Below are 14,045 nucleotides of genomic sequence, written 5' to 3'. Positions count from 1 at the left end.
CGAAAACCTTCGAGCCGCCGCCCCCAGAGGCACCGGCAACACTCACCAACGCGCCGCGTTCGGTGCGAACGCGGGCAAAACACCGACGGCGTCGACAACAGTTCTGCGCAGTGCTGGTGCTGCTGCATGTCAAGTTTATACGGCTGATAAAACTACTATCCTTAATACGTATAGCTCTCTACTAATGTGCTATCGCCATTGATGCTTCGCCTTTCGGGCGAAACTGCGACAATTTTTCATGAAAAATTATACTTGACAAGACATTATATATAAAACCAACATCTGAAAGTACAGCTGTCGCCTAAGAAAGTTTATAGATTTTATAAATCGCACCGATACTTCAAAAATTCATCTTTTTTCCAAAAACACCCGCGATTGTAATTGTTTACCAGCTGACATTGTAGGATGTGAAACAGTTAATTTATTTATACGTGCACTGAGGAACCGATCCCGATTTTTTCCGGTTGTATGGTTGTATAATGGTGCATTTCATTGTACAAATGGAATGTATTTCTCTGTGTGCAGTTACTGTTCCGTTTTTTCGCTATGGATTTGTGATGTTATATGTTGTGACTTTTTGCCATCGAAAATTATGTATGCCCACTCCTGCATAAGGCCTGGTACCCAGGCCTGCAGTTGTTGAATAAAAAAATAGGTAAACAAGTAAATAAACAAATTAATTAATTGTTTATTATTATTTGCAAAGTATCTTTGCCTAGCCCCGGGCCTTGTTAACGCATTCAGCAGTCTGTATAATAAATATTATTACCAGTGCCAGTCTTTCTATTACTAATATTCTAGAAGGAATCAGCATCTCGCTCGGGCTGAAGCGCCACGGTTAGCGTATCCCCAAACGTCTGCTACCATATCAAACAAGCTTGGCCTCATGCACTGTGTATTTTGTCCACTGAATTGTGTGCGAACGCATACACTCGCTACAGTGTCATAAAAATAGTCACGTTGCAAGTGCGAGTGGAAGGTCTTTTTTCAACCTGTAAACTCTAGGCAGGCAAGAAAGTTATACACAGCGTCAGAAAACCGGAATATCGCGTGCCCAGTGAACAAAAGAGATGCCTACTTGCCGATAACTTTTTTTGCCGCTCATGCGGTACTTCGCGCGAGTGCACGCGTTGATTTACCGTCGAGTATGCATCGGTGTGCGTTCTGTCGCGTTCGTTGCTGTGTGTGCGAGTGTTCGTGTATGTGCAGTGCGCACCGTTCAAACCAGCCGTCCAAAAAAGAAAATACGGTGGCGCACCGATGCGGCAACAGCGTGAATATAGGGAAGCCTCCTCTGCTGTGCTGTGGCAGCATTAAAAGCACTTACGTCCTAATTTATGTGTTCTTTTTTTTCCTGCTTGCAGCCTCCAGGAGTGCGCCCTTACGTTCACTATATTGGCCCACCACCTCGCCCTCTTTTTCCTATCGCGAAAGATGAGGTGACGTGGTAACCGAGTGGAACCCAGAAATTTAGGCGCATAATTTCATGGTATTGTTCTTTTTCTAATCTTTTTTTTTTTCAGTTTATATTTGAGCCCAGGCATCTTCCTCAGTTTCCTTACAAGTCCGCCCTTTTCTGTTAGTCAGAAAGCGCGGCTGAGCCTTTACACAAGACATTTACATTCTATAATCACAAAGACTTTGCCCTAATTGCTTGGTACACATATGGTAAAAAGAAAACATTTCCCCATGTTTGGTTTATCTGCAGCGGAACTTAGCCTGCAGCGGAACGTCGAATGGCGCATTTTTTTTTCTTACTTTTCATTGTAACTGAAAAAATTATCGTAAAATCAAGTTATTCACAATGTTTTTTGATAACTTCAGCAGACCATTAGCCGCGTAGACAAAGATGTTCTGCGTAATCCTTGACAGGTTTTGACAGGTTGTGACAGGGTTTAACGGCAAACGGTCGTAGGTAGCATGGGTAATGGGCATGCAGAATGGCACAGGTGAAGACTCTCGTTTTTCTGATAATACAGGTAAAGTGATAAGAGCGAGTAATCCTTGTTGTTTATGCATTTATGTGACTACTGTGCATCATATAATTCTCAATCAACACCTGTAGTAACATTCCAATTCATAAACCACGGCTAAGATCAACGTGTAGTTATAGCCAGCTTGTTGTGCTCCGAGCGAAATATATAGTAAACTGTATATTATTGCTTGCTTTAACAGAAACGTGCTCGAATGTGTGACATCGTACGCCTACAGTAGGATATGTACAGGCATAGCAAAATGCTCTTTTTGCATCACTTTCTACGCATGGTTTCAAATTCTTTTTATTTTTATCTTCCAGTCTGGAAACCTGGGATATTATAGTCTAGACTTGAACAATTAAGGCATCTTTGCTGTTATTTCTTGAAAAGTTACATTTTCATTGCAGATAATGGACTTTCCGGCACGGATGATTACACCATAAGCACTCCAGTGCCAATAAAGCTATCATGTGCTGTTAGAGCCTTAATGCCATTTAAGAGAAAAGCGCAAGAAAAAATTATATTCTTTTGATTAATTTGTAAATTTTGGCAACGATCCCATTGCCTAACTGTGCAAACGCTAAAAAGTGGAAAGCTACGTTCAAAGCACGGTCAGCCTAACGCACCTCCATTTCAAATCACGGGAAAACCAATGACAGGAATCAGGGCTTCAATAAATGACGGTAAATTAACTTCAATGTGTGGAATGCAGCTAGGGTACGGACAAATGAAGCGCGTAATTTTGAGGATGCATGTTTCCGACTACCACAATCTCTTATAATTTTCATCGCATTGAATATCTCAATCAGGTATGCAAATTAAGCCACAAGAGCTCGCGGCGGCCTCTCGTAAGCATGTCATTAAAGCGCGACAAGCAACAATTATTCGGAATAAAACTATATCTGATCTGAGATATGGCAGCGCACTTCGATACAAACGCGTAACACGGTGAACAAACAGAAGCGCTGTTCACTGTGTAACGTCCATGATTAACGTCATGATTAACCAACAAGCCCACCAGTATGCCTTAAGTATGCCTGCTCTGTTTTCTCTTGCAAAATGTAGAGATTCTCGTGCAAGAATGATTGCTGAAGCAAGACATGATTTTATTTTAGACCTTATTTTCCCAAGATTAGAGACGTGCTAAAGGAACTTGAATGATTTCAGGTAAAGCGTAACACACTGAACACTTCAAAAGTGAAAACCTACGACGTTTATGTTTCAGTTTATAGTGGTACATAAGAAGGGTTAAAGTTGGGGCTAGTTGATGTACTCCTTGAATTGAAACGCGCTAGTCAGCCACAAAAACGAATGATGGAAAAGACACACGACGCCTGGACATTTGTAAGTTCACGCTTGTACAGTTATCGTATGTTCCCTTTCTGTCATTGGTAGCGCGGTTCAATTCAACATTTACGGCAGCAAGCAGCATTAGCGCGAGCAAAACAACTGCAATGGTCAAGGGCTACGCCGAAGTAACAGGACTCGTAGGAAAGTCAAAACAAAACAAAAACGAAAACAAAAAGCTTTGACAATATTGTGTGTGTAATTTACAAAGAAAAGAAAGGAAAAAAAAAACAGTCTATCCCATTCTCACAAATCCGATATTATCAGCTGTACGCGCTTCTAGAGCTCACCTCCACACTTTTTTTTCTGTTTCTACTCTGTCGCTGACCATCGCCGCCGACTGCGACCAGCTCTCCACCTGCGTTGCCACTTCCCAATTGCATGTTCGAGTTGCCCGTGTCTCTCGGCGTTGGCGCTGCGGCTGCTTGCGTTGCAACCACTCGCGTACCAGCTATCACATGCACACGACATATTCCCAGGGTCTGGACGCGTTCTGACCGAGGCTCACAGAGTATAACTTGCGCGGTTATAATTCCTGCGTGGTCGCAAACGCTCTTCCGGCCCCCGCCACTGTTTATACTTCCTACATGCGCAATTTGTTTTCGTTTTGCGTGGGGAACACTCACTTCCACCTTCTCATCGCTTGTTTCCTTCCAGGCTCGCTCGCATGCGATGAGCATGTAAACCCCTCCCTCAAGCTTCTACAGCGCTCATCACCATAACTAATGACATCCCGGGGTACCATTTATTTTTCATTTTCCGCACGCACATGTTTACTCACTCGAGTCTGTTTCTTTTTCTTGCTATTCTTACTTCGCTTCCTTCTTTCTTGGTATAATAAACTGGGATTTTTTTATCTGTGACTTTGTTTGCTGGCCAAAATTTCTATCTCATTCGCCTAGCCAGAATTTTCCAAGCCAGAAGCCTCGTCTCCATCCTAATTTCAATTTCTCTCGGACCTTATCTTAGCGTGTGGGCTTGTGCTATGAGTGTTTTTCCACGCCTTGTTTTAGTTTCTTGTAAAGTTTTCACAACGGGATGTTGTTAGCGCAGGAAAGAAAGTAGATAGAAGCCAAGATACGGCCGTGTTGTCGTTTTTCTTGGGGCAGCACAGCAGCGTTTTCGGATTACTGAAGCAGGGCTTGAATTAACAAGGCTTTTCTTTCGTAAGTTCTCCTTGCCATTTACCGGACGCTATTACTAAAATATGTCCAGGACTGGCTGGAATTCACTCTTACTAAAAATTCCAGCGTAAAATATTTTCGTGAATACGGGCTCAGGTTTTTTTTTTTCGCCCATGTTTGTCGCCATCCTTTACGATGAGAAACATGATCGAAATCTGGAAGTTGCATCTGCAGGCGAGCTACTTATCGCCTTTCCATCTAAACAAATGTTTTAAGCTTGTCTGAAAGAGTCACGCTATGCCATGCTTCGTTTGAATTATCTCCTCAGCGTTATCGCATTGCCTTTGCTGCTTCTGCAGTGCCTTCTTCCCTTGGCGCACAGCACTTTCGTAACAGATAAGAGAATTCTCATAGCACAAAGCTGAAGTAAAAGAAGCTCTGTGGCTGACGGGAACATCACGTGAACAATAGGAGACCACTCAACACGGAGTGTGTATTTATGATTTTCCCAGCTGTCTGAACAGCAGCTTTTGTGTTGTCTTTCCTTTTGTTTTTTTACCTTTTCGTAAGCTCAAAAAAACTTTTTAAATTCTAATTTGTTATTTGACGATCTCCATTTACTGAACGGAGTGTCATTTGGGTAGGCATGATGAGATCGTTGCTACAGTTCTTGAGATCAGCTGGCCTCGCTGACCGACTACAGCAGCGATGTGCAGACCCACGTATGTGCACTGCCAGTGAATGTCTTCTTCCCTCTATCTCCCTTCATCATATATCTATCATTAGCTCTTTTCGCCGGTGTAGGGTAGCAAACCCGACGATCATCTGGTTGACCTTAATGACTCTCCGTAATGTTCACAATTCGTCCAATTTTTAATAGTTCATTGAAAATACCACGAAAAACTAAAAAATAAACGCTTTAAAAGCGACAGTTTCATGTATTTTATCAATTACTGTCGTTGAGCACATAAATTTAAGCGTGTGCAAAGTACATAAACAATAACGCTTAATTACTAAGAAGCAATGCACGCATAAATTTGGAAATATGAAACCAAACAAAGATGAAGTATTATTTTATCGTATCGCCTAATATGCTCAGTATTTTTTTAAATCCAATATTCATACGAACACTTGTAACTTGGTGAACAAGTAACGTAATTCGGCGTGTGCGTGTGTGCGTGCAACCATCTTTTATTTCTATCCTCTTATATTTTTCATTCTCTCTCTCCTTCCCTATTGCAAGCCAGCCAACCGGGCGCCGCCTCGCAAACTTCACTGCCTATCCCCTTATTAATTCATGCTCATCAATGCTTAATCCATGGTGTAAACGAACAGGTGAAGTCTTGCGAATGAAGAAGATAATTGGCACAATACCATTTACGTAATTTGAACAATCGACAAAGAAACGTTTTCATAATTGACTCAGTGTGCCACTAAAACCGTATCCGACGTAACAGTTCGACTAGCTTTTACCAGCTGCCTTCGATGCCACTTTCATGCTCTTGCACGAAAACTGAAAATAACATCCATGGTGCTGAATGTGGGCATCATTTCTTATAATGATGCCGCTGCTCAGGTATATATCGTGCAGAACTTCTTTTATTGGTTTCACATTTAGAGTTTATTATTCTGGTATTTAGAATTTGCGCCAAACATACTTTTCTTCTGAGGAATTTTAGTAAACTGCGATCCATCACTGAAATACATCTAGAAAATTAATTCCAAGCGATTTTTTGCACGCTGTCATTCGATAGGGACAATAAGCATCTATAGCCTCCCCGGATTAAACGTGAATACTACATGACACCTTCTCGTGTATGCAATTCCGTATGAATGTGTATACTGACAAACTAGCGTGTGTTCCATACCCATACCCAGCGCGAACAGAAATATTTATAGGGGAATAAAGCCGTACAAATTCTTGTAGTTTCACGAACTAAGCCCGTTGCACAGCACTTGTGTAGATTGTGTGCTTCCGAATGATATATTTACCCGTTACTCGCTTGTGGTTGCTCCGCGAATCTGTGCGAAGTATGAAATATAAAGCAAACTCGCTTGGTACTGCAAAAGAATACATCATGTCCACCGCACACAAAGATAATCCCACGCGATCAACATAGCGACTCAAGGGATCATTTTAACATCCATAATGAGCTCGTTCTTTGATTCTCCCATTACTTGTCGTAGTAGAAAAAGAAGGAAGAAAGAAAAAAACTACAGATTGGGAAAGAAATTGCGGACCTCTTGGGGTCCTAAATTCACGACACGAGACTAACAACTTCATAATCTAACAGATCTCTTTAGGCTTTTCAAAGGGGAAAAATAATAAAATCACAAAGGTCCAATAGCAAAACGAGCCAGAGGCTACGAGTGATATACGCAGTGGGAGCAACGAACAAAGCGACAGCCAGAAATTACAAGAAACCATATTTACATAAACGTAATTTATGTGATCCCAGTGAAGAATTCTGGGCGACAAGGGCGGATGACGCGTATACGCGGCAGCGCGCATCAGCAGGTTTGAGTTGCGGTTACGAAACGCACCTGACCCGCCTAGTCGTGTCCGCCACCTTTTGGACATGCTCACTCCAAATTTTACAGAAAAGAAAGCACGAGGCGACCTCTTGAACGTTTACGAGTAAAATAGAAGCTGAAGCTGAAGAATACGTGATGGCTTCCAAGCCACCGTGGAATCGTGGGCAATGAACATGCCGATGAAACAAAAAGGAGATAGAGAGAGAAATAAGATGCGAGAGGTAGGGTCGTTAACCGCAAGACAAACATCCAGTTTGCAACCATACATTGCGGGTAGATGAGGAGACAGGAAAATGAAGAGGAAAAGCACACGCACTCACCAGCGATCTAGTGGATTGCGAGAAAGTTAACATTAACCAGAAGGCTAACTTACACTGCAGCAATTACAATGGTTGTGAACTGATGCGTGCCTTTTTGTTTTCTTCTCTTGTTTTCTCAAGTTTTCTGCCCTTGCCCCATCCCTGTGCAGAGTATCCAGCCGGGCACTGAATCTGGTTAACCTCTCTGCCTTTCACGTCTTGGTTTCCCTCTCTCTCTCTCTACACTCCGGCAGTGCAAAGTTAGAGCCACAATCATGCATGACCCGTTCACATTGTGAAGGAACCTTTAAATGGCATAGAGGCTTGAAAGGCGCACGCAAACTGAGCTGTTGTTAGCAGTGGGCCGAACTGCACTCTTCCTTCCCGCAGGAAATAGAATGTGTTTCCTTTCTCAAGTGTCTACTTCTTCTTCTTTCTGAGGTTTTACGTGCCAAAACGAATTCTGATTATGAGGCACGCCGTAGTGGAGGGCTCCGAATCAATTTAGACCACCTCGGGTTCTTTAACGCCTTTGTCAATATATCTACCATGGCGCATACAAGACATCATTCAGCACCAAGTCTAATTGACTCAAAAACAGCCTGTTCGCGCATGAGCCTAATCTTAGAGAACCTTGCATCGCCTTTTATAAGCGGAACTTTATATGCCGAGCGTGTCTGTTTGTCGTAAAAAGAAATTGTGGGCCGATCCTGGCATCAGTGCACAAAGGGTCCAAGCGTAATCGCTCATACCACTGTGAACTAGCGAAGATGAGCCACTTGGTCAATGGTACGGGTGACGCTCCGCCCGCGTTATATCAATGGGATCAGCCGGTGGCGAGAGTTTTTTTGAGACGCTGCACCTGTGTAGTTGACGCACTCACATCGCGCCCGCTTTCTCGATGTTTTTTCGGTGGACCACCTCCAGGGACCCACTGAAGATTTATACCATCTGATCCGGGAAGTGCTCCGGAATCCTACGACACCAATTTCGGCCCAACCGGACCAGTTATCGGCATTGTACGACCATTTTCCCACATCCACCACTTGGCGGCCCCGCTAACCCTAACGACGAGTAGGGCAGCGGTGGCGACGCCGGCGGGTGTGCGCATGGAGACGGCGATCACGGCACCGACGACGAGCCTGATGGCAGGCACTAGCGCCGGGGGGCCTTCCACATCGACTCAGCACATTCCGAAGCCGTCTGTCGACGACGAAGGTATGGACTTTAATGACACTCGAACATCCCTCACGTCATCCCATCACGAAGATGGCACGGTGGACAGAGATAGCGATAATACGCGAGACGCCGTTCCAACAGGCGATGCCGCAATAGAAGCAGGATGGGAGAGGGTCCTGTCTTTACGCGAAAAGCGGAAACAAGCAAAGGAGCGCAAGCAGTCGCACGAAGGAGACGCGTCTCAGGGCGCGGAAGCTAAGCATAGCGCACATCGCGGCCGTCCGAGAAGACGGCGGCTGCCGCCTTTACCCCGGGAGGATCTGAAGATAGTTATCCGTCCGCACCAGGGTCTACCCCTCAGAAATGTGAACAGCCAAGAAATGGCGAGAGCCATAGTGGAGGCCTGCCAAAACAAGGTACTAAGTGATGATTTCATCCTGCGCATCAAGCCGGGGTCAAACATTGCCATCGTCTCTACACCTGACCAGGATACGGCGCGCAGGGTACAGGCCGTCAGTTCACTTAACATTAATGGCCGACCTCACCCCATCAACGCATACGTGACAACTGGTGAGGGGACAGTACGCGGAGTCATTCACGGCATCGAGCCGCATACGCCATCAGCAACGCTCAAAGCTCATCTGAGGCTTCGTACCCAGCAGGTGGAAATCGTGGACGCTCGAATGTTGGGAGACTCGCAGAGTGCCCTGATCACCTTCTTCGGAGACGTCGTGCCAAGATGTGTTTATTATTACGGTGGCGAAAAGACATGCCGGCCATACAGAAATGCGGTGCAGTTTTGCAGGAGCTGCTGTGGCGTGGGACATCGCACAGACGTGTGCCCACAACCCGACCTTCCCGTTTGCCACGTGTGCGGAGCGCGGGAACCAGCCGACGGACATGACTGTTCTCCCAAATGTGCCATTTGCGGTGGAGAGCATCCGACGGGAGATAGGGCGTGCCCCAAACGCCTCAAACCTCTCAGACAGCTTCGAAGACGTCCATCGAAAGGTGACCACCAGAGGCGGCCCCCGCATTGGTTCGCCACAGAGGACGAGGAAGAGGAACTCAAGAGTTTCCCGAATTTCCAGGAAAGCGGGCATCGCGGACATTCTCTAACCCGGTCGCCATCGAGGGAGCAAGCCTCGGTGGACCAGCGGGATCAACAGAGATCATTGTCCAGACCTCGGACACCGCGTCCACAGCAGAAGCAACAAAGACGCGAACAGAAGGGGCATAATCAGGCCACATCCTCTGGGGCCCCACTGGCAAAGAGCCAACCGCAACAGAGTCAGGTAAGCTGGGCGCAAGTCGTGTCTCCCACTGCCAGACCTAAAACACCAAGCACACCTATTACGCAGCACCCCGAATACCGTAAGATAGTAGAAGAGAATCTCCTTTTAAAGAGTAGTTTATCTGAGTTGAGGGCTGAGCTTGAAGCTCTAAAGAGGACGGTGACAAAGAACACACAGCTAACACAGATACAACCTAACAACAGATCAAGCAATGCGCAACCAGTGACAACAGAGCAATTGGCACAGAATATGCTATTGCTGTTCGCAGAGTTTCACAAGTTCAAACGACACATGGAGGAGTGCCTCGCGACGGGAGCAGGAGGAGGAACTCGTAAGAGAACTAGCCACAGTCCGGGGGCCCCCACGAGAGGACCCAAGAACTTAGAGGTTTCGGACAGCGATTGTACCAATCATGGCTAGTCACCCAAAGACCAGATCCGAAGAACGCATTGAGATATGGCAGTGGAACTGCAACACGTTGGGCAGAAAGCACGCCAACTTCACACAATACATTGAGTCGGCGCCAGTGCCTCCGGACATTATTTGCCTACAGGAGATAGGAAAATTTCGCCGGAGCCTTAAGGGCTATGATTTATATGAGCATCCGGACTACCTTCAGATAGCCGCGTACGCTAAAAAGGACGTGGCGCTGAGTGTAGAGTACAGTCAGGGGGAACCAGTACAGCATCAGATAATTACAGTATGGCCGCACAAACGGGGTAAGCCTAAGACGGTAATCTTAAATACTTACAGCCCTCCCAAAGAGCGACACGGGGATTTCGAGAGCATAGTGGCGGAAACGATGAGCAAGGCAATGGGCAAGGATAAGATTATTATTTTAGGGGACTTTAATGCGCAACACGTAGAATGGGGTTATAAGGTTAACTCTGCAAAGGGGCGGACGCTGCTAGATCTCATGGAAAAATACGATCTCGCACTTCTAAACCAGGTCGACATGCCAACTAGAACGGGAAACAGTGCATCCAGAGACACATCACCCGACTTAGCCTTTACGAATAGGGAGGAGGAAGCGGTATGGACAAACCTGGGGGATAACCTTGGAAGCGATCATTTCATACTAAGCTTATCCGTAAACTCTGCGAGCATAAGACGGAGAGTGACCGAAGCTAGGTTGACAGACTGGACAAAATACCGCAAGCAGCAGGTCACGACAGGGTCGATCACGGACATTGCGGAGTGGGCAGCTCAGCTAAGGGACACATTAAAACGAGTGACAAAGACAGTGGTCACAACCGAAAATTACCCCGTGGTGGACAAGCACCTAATGCACTTATGGGAAGCCCGTCGAGGGTTGACCAGAAGATGGAAGAGGCAAAAGATGAACCGCAAGCTTAAGATAAGGATCGCTCAACTGGCCGAGCAGGCGAATTCGTATGCGCAGGAACTATATGAGGGGAATTGGCGCCAATTTTGCAACTCTCTCAGGGGAACACTCGGGACGAAGAAAACGTGGTATGTCCTGCGCAGCATGATGAACCCGGGGGGAACTAAAACGGCTACACAGAAAACGCTAAAACTAATAGAAAACGAGTACGCAGGCGACCCAAAGGACTTGATCCAAAAGCTCAAGCATTTTTATGTGGGACCAACTGCGGGTGACATAACGCGTCGCAAAGAGCGGTACGAGGGACCGCCCCAGCCGGATATGGACGCTCCGATTACCGTGGCTGAGGTGTATGCGGCGGCTCAATCCTTTCAAAAGAACACGGCACCGGGACCGGATCAGATCACAAATGCCATGATCCGGAACCTCAGTCACGAGAGTTTAGAGAAGCTCACCAAATACTTTAATGAACAGGTATGTATAGAAGGAGGAGAAATCCCCAATGAATGGAAATCGGCCAACATTATCTTGATTCCGAAACCGGGCAAGCCTCGAGATATACAAAATCTCAGGCCTATATCCCTGACCTCCTGTGCAGGAAAGCTCTTCGAAAAAGTAGTACAAACTCGACTCGCGGACCACATGGAGACAAACGACCTTTTTCCCGCGAACATGTTTGGTTTCCGTCCCAACATATCTGCGCAGGATGTTTTCCTAGCTTTACAGCACGAGGTACTACACCCACATATTGGGGCAAATGACAACGTAGTGCTGGCCTTAGACTTGCGGAAAGCCTTCGATACAATATCTCACGAGGCCATTCTGCAGGGCCTGGAGTCAGTGGGCTGTGGAGAGCGAATATATCAATACGCAAGGAGCTTCCTGTGTGATCGCAGGGCGACCATAGGAATAGGATCCACAAGGTCGGAACCTTTCACGCTGCCGAACAGGGGTACCCCCCAGGGCTCCCCACTTTCTCCGCTCCTCTTTAATGTGACCATAAGGAGGTTAGCAACAGAGTTGGAAAGGGAAGCGAGATTAGGAAGTGCCATATACGCGGATGATATCACCATATGGGTGACTCGAGGATCCTACGGTGAAAAACAGGACCTCTTGCAGTGGGCAATCGACCAGGTAGAGCTTTTCGCACGGGAGGCGGGAATGGCATGCGCCCCCGAAAAGTCAGAGTTCGTTCGGGTGCGTGCAAGATATTCCAGGCGGGCAAACCAGCCGAGTATAGAACTCACTCTGAACGGACAGGAAGTCCGCGAAGTGCAAACCCTAAATATTCTGGGGATATGGATTCAACCGAAAGCCAACGCGGAGCATGCGATACGGTTGCTAAAGGGCACGGTGATGAATGTGGCGAAAATGATCCGCAGGGTCACGCGCAGTAGAGAAGGCTTTTCGGAGGACGAGACAATTAGACTAGTGCACGCTTTTGTCATCAGTCGAGTCACGTATAGCATCCCGTACTTAAACACCACCGCACAAGAGATTAAACAGTTGGACATTATAATACGACGAGCATATAAGGCTGCCCTTGGGCTCCCTCAGAGCACCAGCACGGAACGAATGGAGAAGCTAGGGGTGTACAACACCTTCGAAGAACACGCAGCGGCCGTTTTCTTGTCTCAGAGAGAGAGGTTAGGCAAAACCAAACAAGGGAGAACTGTTCTAAACAGACTGGGGTATGCACCTCGACCGTTTTATAGCACAGACGATACATCACTTCTCGATAGGGAAATTCGGGCACGTATATGCGTAGCACCAATCCCAAAAAATATGAGCCCGAAGTACCACGGGGGAAGACGAGAGGCTCGGGTGCGAGCATTGCGAAGGAGTTTCGAAGGCAAGCCGGACGTCTACTACACGGACGCAAGTTACTCTGGATGTGGCATACACATCGCAGTCGCCACGTGTCAGGAACGGGTAGTAGGGGCATCAGTAAAAACCGCATGTACGGCAACCGCTGAGGCGACCGCGGTAGCTTTAGCTTTGAAGGACGCCGAATGCAGAGGGACATCCGCGGCTGTCATCACCGACTCACAGGCGGCGTGTCGCCTCTTCCTGTCAGGGGCGGTACCCCGGGCGGTGATTAGGATCATAGGCAATAAGCTATGTAATTTTCACAGCCTCACGTGGTGCCCGGCGCACGAAGGCATGGAGGGAAATACGAGGGTGGACCGATTAGCTCGAGTACTAAATATCCGAGCGGCGGACCAGCCACGTAGGGACTTTCCAACGACTGCGAGAGATATCTTGGAACAACAAAGAGAGGAAAGACGGGAGTTCGGCAGGCCCCATCCAAAATTGACCAGACGGCAAGCGATGGACTGGCGCCGACTCCAAACGAACACTTATCCTAATCTACACAAGCTAAGACAAATACATGGCGAAGCGTACGCAGACAAATGTCCGTGGTGTGGCGAAAAGCCTACATTGCCACACATCACACTCATATGCGCGAGAAGACCTCCACAAGCGAACACACACAAATTTACTAAACAACACTTTCTAAGGCAGTGGGAGGCATGGCTTGCGGACGAGGAACAGGACAGTCAGCTGGCTCTCCTGGACCAAGCCCAGCGAGCCGCTCAAGCCAGTGGGGCCCTGGACTAGGGGCTCCACCCACATTTTTCTTGTTTTTTTGCCTTTCCCCATTAAAGTTTACTCAGCCGGTGGCGAAACGATGGATGATAAGAGTGGCATAAAATTGAGCGGAACGCATCGCTACGAAATCGCGGCATAGTTCGTGCGACTACTTAAGCTTAGTCACTCATTAATAGTCAATCGATAGCCAATCAATACCTAATCGATAATCAATCAATTATGAATAGACTCTGAAAATTGTTGGGATGACTTGGTAGTGCTTAGCCTAGCCCAAATACGTGACCAATACCTTGCGATAGCCAATCGATAGAGAATCAATAGCTAATTGATAG

This window comes from Dermacentor silvarum, chromosome 6 (assembly GCF_013339745.2).
Source record: "Dermacentor silvarum isolate Dsil-2018 chromosome 6, BIME_Dsil_1.4, whole genome shotgun sequence".
NCBI classification, from domain to species: domain Eukaryota; kingdom Metazoa; phylum Arthropoda; class Arachnida; order Ixodida; family Ixodidae; genus Dermacentor; species Dermacentor silvarum.
This window is presented reverse-complemented; position numbering follows the sequence as displayed.